Here is a 15,501-nt window from a genome sequence, read left to right as displayed (position 1 = left end):
ATTGGCTGCGAGAAGTGCCCTTTAAACCAAATTCCATTGCTGTTGTCTTAGAGATATGACGTCAAATGTACCTAATGTGATGAAGCCTTGCTGAGTAATTTGGTAAAGTAGTTTTCCAAATGTAAAGGCAGTCTTGAAGAAAACAGACTGTGCTTCAGTAATTATTGTCTTTGATTCAGACAGTTTTGTTTTTGTTAGTCATTCTTCTTATTTTTTCCCTATTTGTTCTGCAAAGTTTTTGGAACTGGAGACTGACTCATCCTCAGGGCTGTTTGGAACAAAGTTGTGGTTTTATAATGATTTATGACTTGACACAATCAACATTATGATGTATTACCGGCTCGTTGTGGCACAATACATGCTCCGATTAATCACTTTATCACTTTATTTGTGTTTTTAAACTTCACAGAATAAAGGGGGACTTTTACTACTTATTCTAATGTTTTGACGGCTCGGTGTGTGCGTGTGTGTGTGTGTGTTTGTGTGAGAAAGAGAGAGAGAGGGAGGGAGAGAGAGAGGGAGGGAGGGAGGGAGGCAGTTCGTCAGATAAGGGGAGGAGTCTTTCGCTGACAAGAGGGAGACTGGCTTTTTCTGAGTTTGTCAGCTCCCCCTAAAATAGCAGTCAGCGTGTAAATGTGAACTGAAATTACGTTTATCCACCGGAGCCACCGATATAGAGTGTCTATACACGGCGACTGACTTGGGAGTAAAGGTGAGTAACGGAAATAGAAACAGTGTTGCGGAGTGTGGCAGCGGTACTGTAGCTACAGTGAGTGAGAGTAGAAAAGCGCAAGAGGGAGACGTAGAGAGGATTTGGGAGACGGAGACGTTAACTGTGTATCTATCTATCAGTCTTTATTTCTGTCTTCTCCGGGGTACGCTCTAAAATAGCATGTACACAACATAAAAGCAGTGTTGTGCCACTTAAAAGCAGTCATGTTGAATTGTACGTGATGTTTTTAATACCGTAAAAACGTCAAAGTGTGTGTTTAAAGGGTGCAGTCAGACGCGCGCGCGCTGTTGATATCAGTCAATTGCGAGAAACTTTTGTAGGATTTAATGTCAACAGTAATACACCGGCGATAAGGCTCACTCTAGCTTCTTCAAGATGCTCCGTGTGTGAATTATGAGTGCTAAAACTCCTTCGCAGTTAATCCCGGGATCGAAAGTGTGAAATGTCAAACTGTACTTTGTAAAACAGGCGCATCGTTTGAGCAAAATAGTAATCAATGCGCGTATAATAACACCGTTGAGCCATCACAACAACAGCAGGCTATAGTTCACACAGTGAATAAGAGAAGGTGAGGTCTGATGTTGAGTTTACAGCCAATTGTTTCAACAACTTCTTAAAAAACCCATCTAATCCTCTACAACCTACTTTAACTCACAATGCACTGTACATTATTTTTAAATATATTTTGATTCTCCTTTATGGCTTTAAACCTTGACAGTGGTGATAATTGCTTGACATTAGTGGCATTGAAATCTAGATGGTGCTGGTCAGCTGGTGCAGGGTGACAACACCACACTTGCTCATTGCCATACATGTTTGTATATCGGCAACATACTTAATTTTACAAAAGGAGACTACAGTAGTTGCCATACACAAGTAGGTGCCTGATATCAAGCCTCGGCTAATTTATTAGTTTGGCAGTTTAAATATCATAAACATTAAATCATATCCTTATATCTGATATGATATTCCTGATTATAAAGGCAACCACTCAGTGAATACTTTATTTAAGAGACGAAGGGGGTTAACGCTGAGTTAATCTCAGCTGAAATATACTCAGTCAGGTGAATTAATGTGACATGTTTTGGAGGTTTATGTTGTCTTGATAGACTTCTTTAATATTCAACTTTTTTATGATTTAATCTGACAGGCTATGGGACGGTGCGCAGTGAATTTCAGATAAGGTTTGGTGTTAGAGCTTGTGTGAGAGGATCTTTGCTGTCCGGTGATTCTTTCAATCTGTGGGACTCTTGTGACCTTAACCTCTCGCCAGAGTGGGCAATGGCCAACAGTAACCTGACCTTCTCAAATGTTTCCTAGTGTATGCCTACAACATGTACGTCTCATTAATATTGTACAGAAGGTGTAGATTTTTTTCAGTTGTAGCAGGAAAAAACAAACAAACAGCGGCATAACCTGAATTTGTGCTCAATTTATACAATTTTTTTTTTTATAAAAAATTGAATTTTTGGAAAGTGTTTGGCTGACTGACATGTTACAACTTGTAAAGTGTATTTTGTGTCATTGCATAGATACAATCCAGCATATTTTTGTAGATTGGCATGTATCAGCATCCATAGAAGCCGTGTGTTCGGTGTACTGTTTACATTTAATAATGATTGCTTTGCCTTAACCCCAGTAGTAAATATTTCACTACTTAAAGTATATCCCTCCACTACCAGGGCAAACCAATGTCAAATTTTATTGTTAAAGTAATTCTTCAGAGTTGTTGCAGCAGTATTAAAGCGTACTTGTATTTTTCACTGCCCATTTAATGTTACCGCTGTTCTGACGGCATTTACATTACCATACCAGCTGGTTGCCAGTGATTTCTAAAGCAAAGCAGTAAAGCACCCTTCAATCTGCAGTCATTAGCTTCTGTGCTGCCCCGGGCCTCGCCAGTAATGGGCCTTGTTGCTCATGATCCACATCACGTGAGCTCTTATGTCTAATGTGTGGATGAGGGATTCTTTCAGTGCTGCTGAAATGAATATCATTTTAACAATTTATGTCGTGTATTAGTCAAAGGAATGAATATGATGTCTGTGAAGGCACAAATGTCTCTCGCATGCATGTGGTGCACTGTTGCTCTAACCTCAGGGACCCCAAATGTTCAACCTTTGGCATTACGGCAACACGTACAGCAAGGTTTAATAAATGTCTAATAGAGCCCACCCTGTATCATTTAATCAACGATATGGCGATGAAGTAAAATAGATGGATGATATTCCACGATGACTACCACTGTTTATTAAATGTTTTAGCCTTGTTACATGTTATGTTTGTGTGCCCCTGCATGTCTCTGTAAATGTGAGTAAGTGCGTGTTAGCGTCTGAGCTCAAGTTCTCAGTGGAAAGGGAGAAATGAGAGGTGGTGACGGTGTGAGGAACGGGCAGCTGCAGCATCTTTTACTGCACTCCTCATCCCACTTCAATCTCAGTGTCTCAGCTTCTCCTTCCAGGAGAAATGTGGAGTGTGTGGGCGAGTCGGATCTGCAATTAACGCTGGTTGTCAGAAAGAGAATGCTGGCGTTTACACGATGCCTCTGAATCACTGAGTGAAAGTCTTTCTCCTCCACTCTCCTCCTCCCAGGACATTTTCCAAGGAGGACAAAAACACCAGAAAGCTGAAAGCCAAGGATGTATTGAGTGAAAAATAAGAGATAGAAGCTGAACATTCTTGGTCCAATAAAGAGGATAGTGTTTCTTTGAGTGTTTGGTAAGCCAAGATGTTCTTTTATACTGCAAATTTAGCTCTAACTTTACAGTGATTATGGATGTTATCGCTGTGTTGAGATTGTTTTCTATATTTTTGATTTTCGACATGATTGTGAATGTATTTTTTTCAATCTTTCGGCTTGATTTAAATTATATATCTCGGCATCTATAGTTATCTTGAAGTGAGACTGTAGTTCTGTTGACTTCTGTTGAAGAGTGTTAACATAAAAAAAGTGTTTTGGTTGGTTTGGTTGATTAAATTGGCTAAAATAGGGTATTGAAACATCAGAAAGTTTGTATAATTGCAGGCAAATGTATTGAGGTGACACTTTTCCCCCTAATCCAACAATTGTCTTTCATTTCTCATTGTGTAATTAAGTTAAAAAGTATTTTTTAAAGTTAAAAAAAATCACTCCCAAATAGTAGCATGCTAATACTCAGTCCAGTGGATCAGTCAGCTATTCAGTGTTCTCTTTGACCAAACAAAAGCATCTTAGTAACATGATTCATTGTTTATAGGAGCTCTATCATCAATATGGAGATTCCAGCGTTTTCCTGTGAGACCTGGAGGTCGGATGCAGAATCTTGAGCCTGGCAGATAATGTTTTAGACCACAGTTCACTGTAGACTGTCCCCTGTAGACTAAAAAGAAAAGACATTGGTCAACAAATAGCTGGCCCTTGGTGTACAGAAAACCAATAATCAGACCTAAACTATTTTTTTAAAGTAGAAAACTTTAATTTCAAGTCAGGGGACACGTGATAAACATGTAACAAACATGTTTTTAAAAAGTTTTTTATATCTGGGTTTTGTTAATGTTATATAGGTCACTGACACTGTGGTTTTCATTGGTACCTCAATGTTAAGGGGTCCTGGGTTCAGTTCATCCACTGTCTGTGTGTGTGTTTGTGTGTGTGTGTGTGTGGTGCATGTGTTAACCATACTAGACAAGATCTTCATGTGCTGTGATCATGAGCCGTTGTTCTGGGTGTGTACTAGCACTGGGTGTCAAACAACATCAATACTGTTTACCGTTTTACATGAAGTGGTTGATTTAGAACTATTTTCATTTAAACATTACAGCAGCTACAGGGAACTTTAATTTTGTGTGCATGCTTTTGTTTTAGAGGCGAGTGAAAGAAAGACATAACTTTTAAAAAATATATATTTTTCTTTTTTTTTAACGCAGCTGTTTGAAGGGTAAATAGCAGTGAGGCAATTAATCTATTTGTGCTATGTATGAAAATAACTAATATGTTGATGGTGGAACAAATTTAATTTTGTTTTAGCCACCAACATAATTCATATATTGATGTAAAACCAAATCTCGCAAAGTATTTCACAAATACATACTGTCAATGACATACCTGCGTAGGAGGAAGAGGGGCAATTTAGGATCGGTTTTGAGTCCTTTCGAATCCTATGATTCTCCATCTGTTGAACGACTAACCAAGGTTGAATCATGTTTTTCGCCCATGCTCTCACAAGCACCACTGTCCCTTTTAGTTTCTTTTTGTTCCTCAGTTAATTATTTTTTTACCCTCTTTGCTGAGACTGCCCCAATATCAACCATAAAACCACCACCACAAAATATAACGTCAGAAAAAAAATGTAAAGAAAAATCTCCTCCAGTTTACTTTTTACAGTTTAACTGCTCACTCTGAAATTGGGCCTGGGAAAATGGGCTCTTTCGGTCTGCGTGCTGTAAATAATTTCATCAGGTTTTGCGGTGAGTTGGGGGATTAAGAATAACTGAATTAAAATACCCAATCTTTTCAGTGATGGTCTTGATTGCTTATGCAGTTCATACAGAGGCATTGGTGTTAAATTGAGACGGTTTCATTACTAGTTAATGAAAGAGTGCAAACACTTCTATACAGTTTTAAAATATCACTGAGTCAACTGAAATTTTAAAACTGTAGAGACTGTACGCACTCATACGAAGGACACTGTGTATCTAAATAGGTTTTAAACTTTAAAAATATCTATTAAATAATACATGAACCAACTAAATGATTCCCTAATAAAACCAAAAGAAACCCCTGATAATCTCCACGATTGTTTAGGCCCTTTAATAGCCCGAGGTAAGCTCAGAGGGTGAATGTATTACTCACTGAGGCCCTGTTTGTATAGCAAGACAGCTAGCAGTGACCTTTCAACTGTCCTGCCCTTGACTGAGACCTCTGGTAGTAAGCCACCTCGTTTGGCTCACTCAGCACATGTGCTGCTGAGCGGGGCAGAGCAGCTTAAGGCCGCGCCGTCTTTTCCTGTCTCTCCTGCTCTTCCAAACGAGGCCTGACTCGAGGTCTCACCTCTTCAACCCGGACCACACAGGAGAAGCAGCAGGAAGATCCTCAAGCAGAGCCGCGCTCTAAATCTGCTGTTGATCTGCTTTCGCCACTATGATCCTCGTCTGTCTTTCACTCCACGGCCATACTGGTCAATGACTGTGACTCTGAATACAAACACACAAACACATGGTGTAACATAGCCACTGCAGCCACAGTAGTGTCCTGAAATAACACATTGGTTTCTTGTATTTTATAATAACTGCCTCTGCCTCTATTTGTAAAGCACTATACATTATGTCTTCTGCACTCCATCAATTGCTGGATTCTGTGTAATAGGAGTAGTGTACCTGCAAAATTACCGTTTATGTATCCATTTCTCACCTGGTATTCACATGAAAAGAAAAGTTTTGCTTTTATTAAATCCCTAATTTACTAAAAAATCATCAAGGACTTTCTCTGTTTTCAGATTCTCCATTTACTGTGAGAGAAAAGCACAATTTTCTTTAAGAATTCAGGGTAACACGATGTGAGATATACAAAGGTTAATTTTGCGGTTGAAGTATTCCCTTAACTTGTGACAGGCAACATATTCTAATAAGCAGAAAGAATAGCACATGCACACTATGTGGTTTGGGAGGGCAGACTGTAGAAGCATGCGGTGGGGCAAAGGTGATGACTTCGAGAAGTCGAGTCATTTAGCACCTTTCTAAGATGCTTCATCCTTCTTGGCTTTCTGGAGTGCAAGAAAAAAACCACAGCTTCGCTCTGTGCATCATCTCAAAAATGAGTGGGCCACACTTACACAGTATATAACCCAAACCTGAGTGTCCTGTGGTTTGGTTAGTCACTGTTTTTTTAGCTTGTTTTCTTATTGTTGTGTACATGAAACCGGCATTTGCCTGCACAGAGATGTAATAATAGTGAGTGACTGTGTTGCTTCTCAATACTGTGGTGATATTAAGTTGAAACATGTAAAGAGCAAAACTGATAGTTGAAAAGGAAGTTAAGAAAGACATCTCTTTGCTGAGTTGCGTTTTAACTGAATTTTAATGAGACTCTGAAAAAAACATAAATCAAAGGAATACATTATAATCTAATTTACTAGATCAAAAGATCTCCCATGATTGCTAATATACCCCACTGTATTGAATTCCTGATGTTCTACTGTAGATCTTAAAAAGCATCTCTCACTGGAGATTTAACTTCTTTGGCTTTGTATGGAGTCGATTAAGTAGAAGCATCATGAACAGACAAACAATTGAATTGTGTGCAAAGTAAACTTTCTTCAAAGTCTGGTAAGCTCTGTGTGATGAAGCTGTTTACACTGTTGTTACTGAGTTCTAAAATAGGCAATTTGAGACATTTAATCTAGCCTACTATTATGTTGCCCGAGATAGCAAGAAGTCCATAGAAAAGTCTTTATCAATGGCTGATGTAGTAAATACAGCTGTGAGACCTGGGTGTCACAGCTCCTGCAGTGAGCGCAATGAATAAAAGTCCAGTAGCTGCTGGAAGGAAGAGTCTGACCCCCCGCAGCTACTGGACCAGCCTTGTGGCCTCCTGAGCTGCAGGAAGGAGGTCTGCCCCACGATATAGTTGTTTTTCTGTTTGTCTGAGAAGTCATGTGAACCAGGACAGCTGGGGGGGATGTGATTCCTCCCATTATTCTGCAGCATACATCAGCCTGCATATGAACAGGGAAGGGAAGTGACCCAGACCCCCTCCGCTCTCTGGAAGCTGCTCCGGCCCACCGCAGGGCTCTGACTTGTAGTTCAAAGTTGTCTTCCTCTCTGCTGTTAGGGCTTAGCTTGAGCAGCATGAACACTGCTACATCTCATGCATGTTCTTTTTAAGCTAGGGCACCAGTTTCTAAACTGTTATGTATTAGACTGAGGTACAGTTTGTTGTGTTTATGTTGTGTGTGCAGATTCAGGATTATAGGAATGTATTTTTGAAATTGCACATTTTAGGTACACTTAAAGACTGTTTTCTAGTAAAGTATCCCTAGTATTTTATACCATCTCTGGCATTCATGAAGAATAAAATTAGATTCATTATCTTGTTTTTCTTTTGTTTTTTTTACCATTGTATCGAAAATCATTAATTTCACTGGTATTAGTATTAACTACTAAATTTCAGATTATCTGACATACCTACTAAATTAAAGGGTGTAGATGCTGCACTGCAAATCAATGAAAGAATTTGTCTTTTAATTATCAGAATACTGCATGGCGGATAACTCTTTGGCTCAGTATATATCACGCATTCCTAATCTCTAGGATTGTACAGTTCAGATGGCATCCTTAAGGGTAAACATTACAACTCCATACTTTTTAAGTGGACACAATTTTTAAATATTTGCACTTTTATTACTATTGTACTATTTTAATTCAGATAAAAGTAATGTTTTAAAATCAAGGGCATTCATAAAGTATTGTCATTGCATCTCTGGTCTCTAGATCCCAGCTCTTGAGTGTGACTGTGATTGTGTGTGAGGTGTTGAGTCTGCCCGCTGTTTGTGCGTCTGCCCGTCTGTCCTCTCCCTTTCTCCCAGTCCACTTTCCATCTGTGTGCTGTGGGCTGTAAATGCAGTTGAAAATGGTGTAGTGTTTCCACCAGTGAGCTGTTGCCAGCCTGTATTCATGTCAGACTGTGTTGTTCTTGATTTTGTTTCTCAGCCTCTGTCGCTGGTCCAAGTGCCAGGGGTGTTCACAACGTGTATAAGGGTTGAGGATGAGGTGGGGGGGCATCCATCACCAGGCGCTGGCCTTGGGCCTCAGGACTAGAGGCTATCAGCAAACAGTTTGACTTAAAAGATTCCTGGAGAGGCGAGCAGCAGAAGGGCCTGTGGTCTCCTTCTCTCTTTCCTTTTCTCTGTCTGACTCCCTCTCTCTATCACACTGTTTGCACACAGTGTTCATGTGACAGCTAGCGCACATCATCTGATTTGGGAGAAACTGTGGGCTACAGCTGCAGAAATGCCCCTTAGATTATTTGCTCAGTGAATGCTGTTCATTGATGTCAATAGATTTTCAAATTGAGAAAGACAAGAGTTTTTCAGTTTTCACACTTGTATCAGATAATGAAATTATAATATGCCTTGAAAATATGAAAATAGGCCTTTCAGAGATAGACAGTGATACTGCTATTGAAACCACAGTTTACTGTTAAAACACATCATGCACAAAGCAGACTCTTCCATTAATGAAAATGAAAAATGTCTTTCAGTGTGACAGCTAATAACATGAAACCCATGACAAATATTCACAAACCAAAATTTGATATACTTTCCAGTTTGTGTGTGTCACCCTGTACACACACACACTTTTCAGAAATGGATGACTAGTTGCTTTATTTGAAATCTTTTAAATTTTAATGAAATGTGTGAATAACAGGCCCATGTGAGATCATTAACAGACTAATTCTATAACATGAAGTTGTAAGGGGGAAAAAAAATCAATGCTACTTTAGCTAGCCCCTTTCACTGTTGTTATGACTCATGGCCATCCTCACTGCTCAGATTGCATAAACCTTTTATGTAACGGAACACTGTGGGAAAGAGGTATCGAGTGGAAGATAAAAATGGGGAGAGAAAATCAAATATTTATTCTGAGCTGTTTAATTTCTTTTTTTTTCTTTTAAAAGCTGACTGTTCTCTGAAGCCAGACAGTAACTATAATCCTTAACAATATGGACTACATCTATATGTGTCCCAAAAACTGTTGTCTTTCTGCAGCGCTCACTATTTATTCAGTAAAATCTTCCTGCTGATCATCAAACACTGGGGGAGAGTTGAATATCTGGAATCTCAATGTCTAATCTGGATTCACAGTGTTTCCAAAGACATGTTGAGATCGGGTAAATGTGCTGCTGCTGAGACACATTATGCATGACGTCCCTAATATCCTTACACTGTGGATTCCCCCTGGAGGAAGATCTTGGTTCATCTTCGCTGTTTACCATTTCTGAATTGCGGTCTGTGCAACATCAAAAGGCTGCCATGGCACTTAACACAGCTCACAGGGTTCCTGGGAGGAGGGGGATATCGCTCCCTGTGGTGTTGGCATTACTATTGTTCCCCCGGTGAGGAGTCCATCTGATGATAGACAACCATGCAAATGGACACATGCCATCGCACCACATCAGACCACAGCACCGCACTGTAATGCAATGCAAATTTATAAACCTCTAAGACCGGGCATGCATTAGTTTTATTTGTGCAAGTGTTAGACAAACAGAAACAGCTCCAAGATTTTCTGTTAGATATTTTCTACACCAGTGTACTTCAAGTTTTCCCACAAAACCAAAAAGTCATAAAATAGTGAAAAGTGACATTCAGATGTTGAACATGTAACTCAGTAGGAGTTATAAAGAGTGCTGAATACTGATGCTGTGCCGTGTCAAGACACTGACTTGTTAAACTGACACACTGTCATAAGGAATGTTGGTGATGGAGGGCTTTCGCTCACAGATATAGTTTGTTAAACTGATGGTGTTAATATGAAGTGAGTAGTTAGCTATTAGTCTGTCAATTGCATTTTACACATATAGCATGACTTACTGTAGATTGGCTGATTAGAAATTATTTCTAAGGGTCAGGAGGTTAACCTAATAGAGGAGTTTCACAAGTTACAATGGTGCTTTACTCTGTGCTACTAAGAGAAACACTGCAGCGTCAACAGTTTAAAAGTCTAGCAAGACACTAGCCACAGATTTTGTCTCTCATCTATCACCATTACATTAAAGTCACACAGCTAAGCATCCAAGCATCAAGTTTTCGGGGAAATAAATACCCAGCGATATCTGAAAAATGAAGGTCTTTTAATAACACTTTTAGTTTTTCTGAAGGTATTTTCGGAATCCTCAAAGACTCGCATGCATCTGATAAAAAATCAGTTTGCTGCACATTAAAAAAAAAGTTTGAATCCAGGGCTGGGTGATATGATGATATATATGTAGTCAAAACTATACAAAAATGTCAACGTTGAAACGCCAGGGCCAAACTGAGCTTTGACAATATTTACGTAATTTTGAAGTAAGTATCCGGACAGAAAATAGGCTTTACCATGTGTTTATTTCATATAGCCTGTTTAACAAACTATATTGATATATATATTTATCGAGATGTGAAATAACCTACTATATTAGGATATACATTGTTGGCCATATCGTCCAGCCTTACTTTAACCATTTTCTGAAGCTGCTACTGTATTTCCTAATTTGCGGAGCAGGAAAACACATACGTCTTTGCTCTTTTTACCATAACCTACCACAGACTATGGGGTGTAAATAGTATTTTTTTAAGTATTGAAGAAATACTTTCAAAATGGCATTAAGTGTTGTTAAACAATCCTTTAGGTTTTTCAAAGTTTCCTGTCTGTGTAATTATTTTTCAGAAACCCTGACGATATGTTGTGACTCAGATGTAACTGTAATACTAGAGGCACAAACTGGGGCTAGTAGGACAATATAGATGCTGTACCGTAATGTCTATGATTTCTCCGTTGTCAAGCACATTCATTTTTAATGAGACATAATTCATCACCCTATTCTTTGCATCAAGGAAGTTATCATCAGGTTCTTTGTTCATGAAAGTTTCACTCAAATATGCATCAAGGGATTTACCTTGAGGAGGAGAGTAGCTTTTCTACATGAAATGGATATAACTGTTAGGAGAGGGTCATCTCTTTATCCTTGAGAAACTGAGAATCCATTCATTGGCTGGGCTCGAGAACCTGACTGACGCAAATGGATCATTGGGAATAGAAGTGTCCCAGCAGTAATTATGTTACAACGCCGCTGCCGCACACTACCACTGAGGTGGGATGGGATGGGCGCGGGGTGCTTCTTTTAGTCTTGTTTCCCTTACATCTTTCCACATAGTTAACACAGTCATACCGTCCTCTCTCTGTCTGACTCTCCCTCCCTTCTTCTCTTGTTTTCTTTCTGTCTCTCTTTCATACACACACCTGCTATCAAACCCAAACACACACGTGAAGCGCAGTGGAAAGTTTCTGACTAACGTTTATCCTGCTCTGCTGAGCGAATGTCTCCTCCCTCTGTTTAACAACTCTTAAAGTGAGGATAAAGTTGGTAGCTGATCTTGTCACCTATTTGTCACTGTTGTCTTCCTGGCCTCTCGATCCTCGCTCCCTCGAAGCTACAGCAAAAATGTCTGTTTCATTTTTTTCCCTGGTATCCAGGGCTCTGTGGCACTAAGTCAGTTAAAAAAGAGACACGAAATTAATGTAATGTCAATGGCGTTTTCTCATGAAACCCCAAGGCACTTAGTCAAAGTCACCTTGTGTAGTCCTCCTGACAGTACTGTGAGAGTGAGATGGAGGATGTCTGTCTGGTAAATGCTGTCAGCACATGATGTCCTTTGGTTATTGGTTGTTATATCCACTCATCGGCATTCAGACTTTTTTAGATTGGATACATGTCCGGTATTTATCTGAAGAGCTACATCATTTCCATTCAGTCGGTGCAGCCCAAAGTGAAACATTTTCTCAGTGAGAGCAGGTTCATCCTGTGGGGTTTTCTTTCCTTTTGATGTCATTTTGGAGGTGATAAGTAGCTTTCCGTCTCCTGGTCCCTGTCTTACAGCACCATCCCCCAGCTCGAGCAAGGTGCTAGCAGCATGGAGGATTGTTTGAACTTGCATCGATCCAATGTGGGATTACAGCTGGGTCATTGGAGAGTTGGACTGAGCTAGCAGTCATCAGGGCAGATTAACCACTCGATGTCTGCTTGGCTGCCATTTCAGTGCATGCTCTCACTGCTGTCTTTGTGACTGTCCTGACTGAGCGGGTCACTGTCTGCTTTTTAACAATGCATTTTTATATTTATCTCTATTGAGTTAGGTTCAGACAGATTTAATATACAGAGGACACATTTTGCCTAATTAAATAAGACAGAAAAGATGCTTGCCGGCCTTCTTCTTTCATGGCTTTGCTTTAAATCTCTGAGCAATTCATGAAACATTTGCCAGTCTTAATTTTACAATCTGAACATTTTGGCCTGCAGGTTTTTCTTTTGTGCTAACGATACGTGTTAGATTTTCTTTCAACACCTTCAGGGTAGTCATATCATAATCATTTTACCCTCTCCTTTAAATGTTATTTAAATCATTCTCCGGTATGAGAATTGTCACCCCAAGCAATGCTTTACAGAGGAAGGGGAAGTGCTGCAGAAAGTCCATGTTTTGCAGACTGCCCCACCTTTCTCTTCATTTCTCAAAGCCTCCTTTTTCACTTTTTTGTTCGCATGCCCTTGCGATAGCTCTTATTAATTATATCTCATTAGTTGCCTAGGAAACTGAGGTGAGCGAATGTATAACATGAGTTCAAAGAAAGAAAAAAAGAAAGCAAGAAATTATGAGAAGAGTGCAAGAAAGAAAAAGAAAGAAAGAAGGGGGAGGGTTGAAAAGGGGATGGAGAAAGTGGTTGTTGAGGGATCAGCCGTGTGTCAGATTAGCATCAGGAGACATTAACACTAGTGATGCTGCTGGGGCCACAATCCTGCCTTTCACTGCTGGAGAGGGAGATAAGCGTGCTCTCACAAAAGGGAAGAGGGAGAGAGCGTGAGAGGGCTGGCTTGCCTCCACTCCCCTCAGGCCAACAGCCCCATTTACAGGTACAGCACCTCCTGATGAAAGCGAGAACAAAGAGGTGGATGTTCATTTCCTACTGCGCTGGTGTCAAGGCGCCATTGAAACAAATCGGTAAAACTGTGGATTTAGGCTGCTTTGCTTTATGTCTGCAGTCTGCCAGAAGCCAGAAGCTAATCACAACCGAGCCACAGTCTTGACACTTTGAGTTCGATACACTTAAGAACGTTGTCATGGATTATTTCACAGAATCCCCGTATCAAAAGCACATCAGATTACTGCGTGAGGCTGTTGCATCCTATCAGAAATGTACTTCTGTCATAATCCTGTTGTTTCAATGTATATTTACTAGTGTTGTGAAAGCTGTGATTCATTCTTATGTAACCTGGTGGAGTGTTTGGATAACAAGGAAAGGTCTCTGCCTACTAATTGTAAAGTGAGTGGCTGAGAGCGGCGTGTGCACGTCGTCCAGCCTGTGTAATGATCCTTCCAGTAAACATAATAAGCACACAGAGTGAAGCCACAGGAGATGAGCTTCTGTTGTTGTTTAGTCTCAGACTCACAGTCAGGACGGTAATAAGGGGAAGGATCAGAGGGGAAGGGTGTCCCCAAGGTGGTCCCTCCCTTTCTTCCTCCTCTCCATCTCCTACCGGCTCCCTCTGACTCCCCCGCAGAGGGCATGTAGAAGGGTCCTGAATAACAGGAAGTGGAGGGGCAGGAAGTTGAGTCTTGTCTGCCCACGGCCTGTGGTAGGATACCGAGGCTACGCTGCCTTGCACAGGAAGCACAACTGTCACGGCTATGCTCAAGACTTTGGCTGCTGTCCATCACTTCAAAGAAGTGATGCTTGCAGCACAGAGTGGGCGCTTCTTTAACACAAGTCAGATAAGATAAATTCTCCAAAATACATTTAATATATTCATTTGAGGCGTAGACTTGAAAAGATTTTCTATTATTGGTGTTAGGGGTGTAACAGTACACAAAAGTCATGGTTCGCTCCATACACTGGTTAAGGAGACACGGTTCAGTACAGCCGGGAAGAAAAGGATACGTCTCTTTTCCTTCACTTTGAACAGAGAGTAGTGAAAGTGTCAAAGATATAATCCTCTAGCTGGGTACTGAGGTAACATTTGGCCCTCTGGCAACTGTTGTAAATTATTTTCATTATAAAATAAGGAACATTTCAGTTTTACACTGTATGAACACTGAACAAACACTTTCCTACAAGTCAACAGGCTATCAAACTGACAAACATCTCCTATGCTATGAAATTAGAAGAATACATAAAAGGAAAAATAAAACATGTTCATTAGAACCTGTGTTTTAATTAGTTCCACCTTGGCTATATTTAAACAATTAAAGCACCCAAACATTCATCATCCCAGTGTTCATCACTTCTGAGTGATGCCTTCAGATACGTGTTAACATGCTTGATGTGTTTCCATTCACAGACCCTACAACGGTGGAGCAATGCAAACACACCGTCCTCGTCTGATACACAACTCTCTCACTTCCACCTCCAGAGTTTCATTTGTGCTCGGCATAGTGTGACTGACTGGGACGCCAACAAGGGTTAAATGGCGTCATATCATTGGGGTACAACACAGACAGAGTGTAACTGGGGCTGTTATGTTGGAGGCTTACAGCAGACAGCGCGGAATTAAAAGGGAGGTTTCTGCTAAGATACTCTTTGGGTGAGCTCAGCCCGACAGAACCAGTGTTTTATGATCGTGTGCCACTTATTGAGTATTTCGGCAAGTACAGACCAGAATTTACTGCCGGCAATGTGTTGTACCCAATTATTTGATGCCATTTCACCCTATGACTTTTACTCTTTTAAGTCTCCTTCACACCTTGTTTAACCTCAGTTGCATCAATCTACATAGCTTGTATTCTGCGTGCAGCTATGTGGTGAACCGTGACCCCCTAACCAGTATGAATACATGAACTGTTTCAGTTTTAAGTTTAACAGTTATATTATATTACAAACATGCAGAATAACACTGGCCTCATTTTGTGCAACATAAATCTACCATGTAATTTTATGGTACTTTTTATATAGGACAACAGTTGAGGGAGTAATGCCTCAACTTAGTGTGGAGTGAACACAGGCTTACAAGCAGAGAGGGAGGAGGACATGCTGGATCCAGT

The 15,501-nt window shown here is 40.3% G+C and overlaps 1 protein-coding gene across 2 annotated transcripts in view; it reads left to right on the top strand.

The window, feature by feature from the left end:
- The first annotated feature begins 574 nt into the window (after positions 1-574).
- Positions 575-15,501, top strand: part of mef2aa (myocyte enhancer factor 2aa) — a 62,775-nt gene continuing 47,848 nt past the window's right edge. The window contains exons 1-2 of one of the 2 annotated variants that reach the window (XM_059334781.1): positions 605-712; positions 3,326-3,451. The gene's annotated coding sequence lies outside the window, so the exon portion shown is untranslated. Of the gene's footprint in view, positions 713-3,325; positions 3,452-15,501 lie in introns of both variants that reach the window. The other variant, XM_059334780.1, reaches the window with a different exon arrangement.

This window comes from Centropristis striata, chromosome 6 (assembly GCF_030273125.1).
Source record: "Centropristis striata isolate RG_2023a ecotype Rhode Island chromosome 6, C.striata_1.0, whole genome shotgun sequence".
Lineage (NCBI taxonomy): Eukaryota > Metazoa > Chordata > Actinopteri > Perciformes > Serranidae > Centropristis > Centropristis striata.
This window is presented reverse-complemented; position numbering and strand designations above follow the sequence as displayed.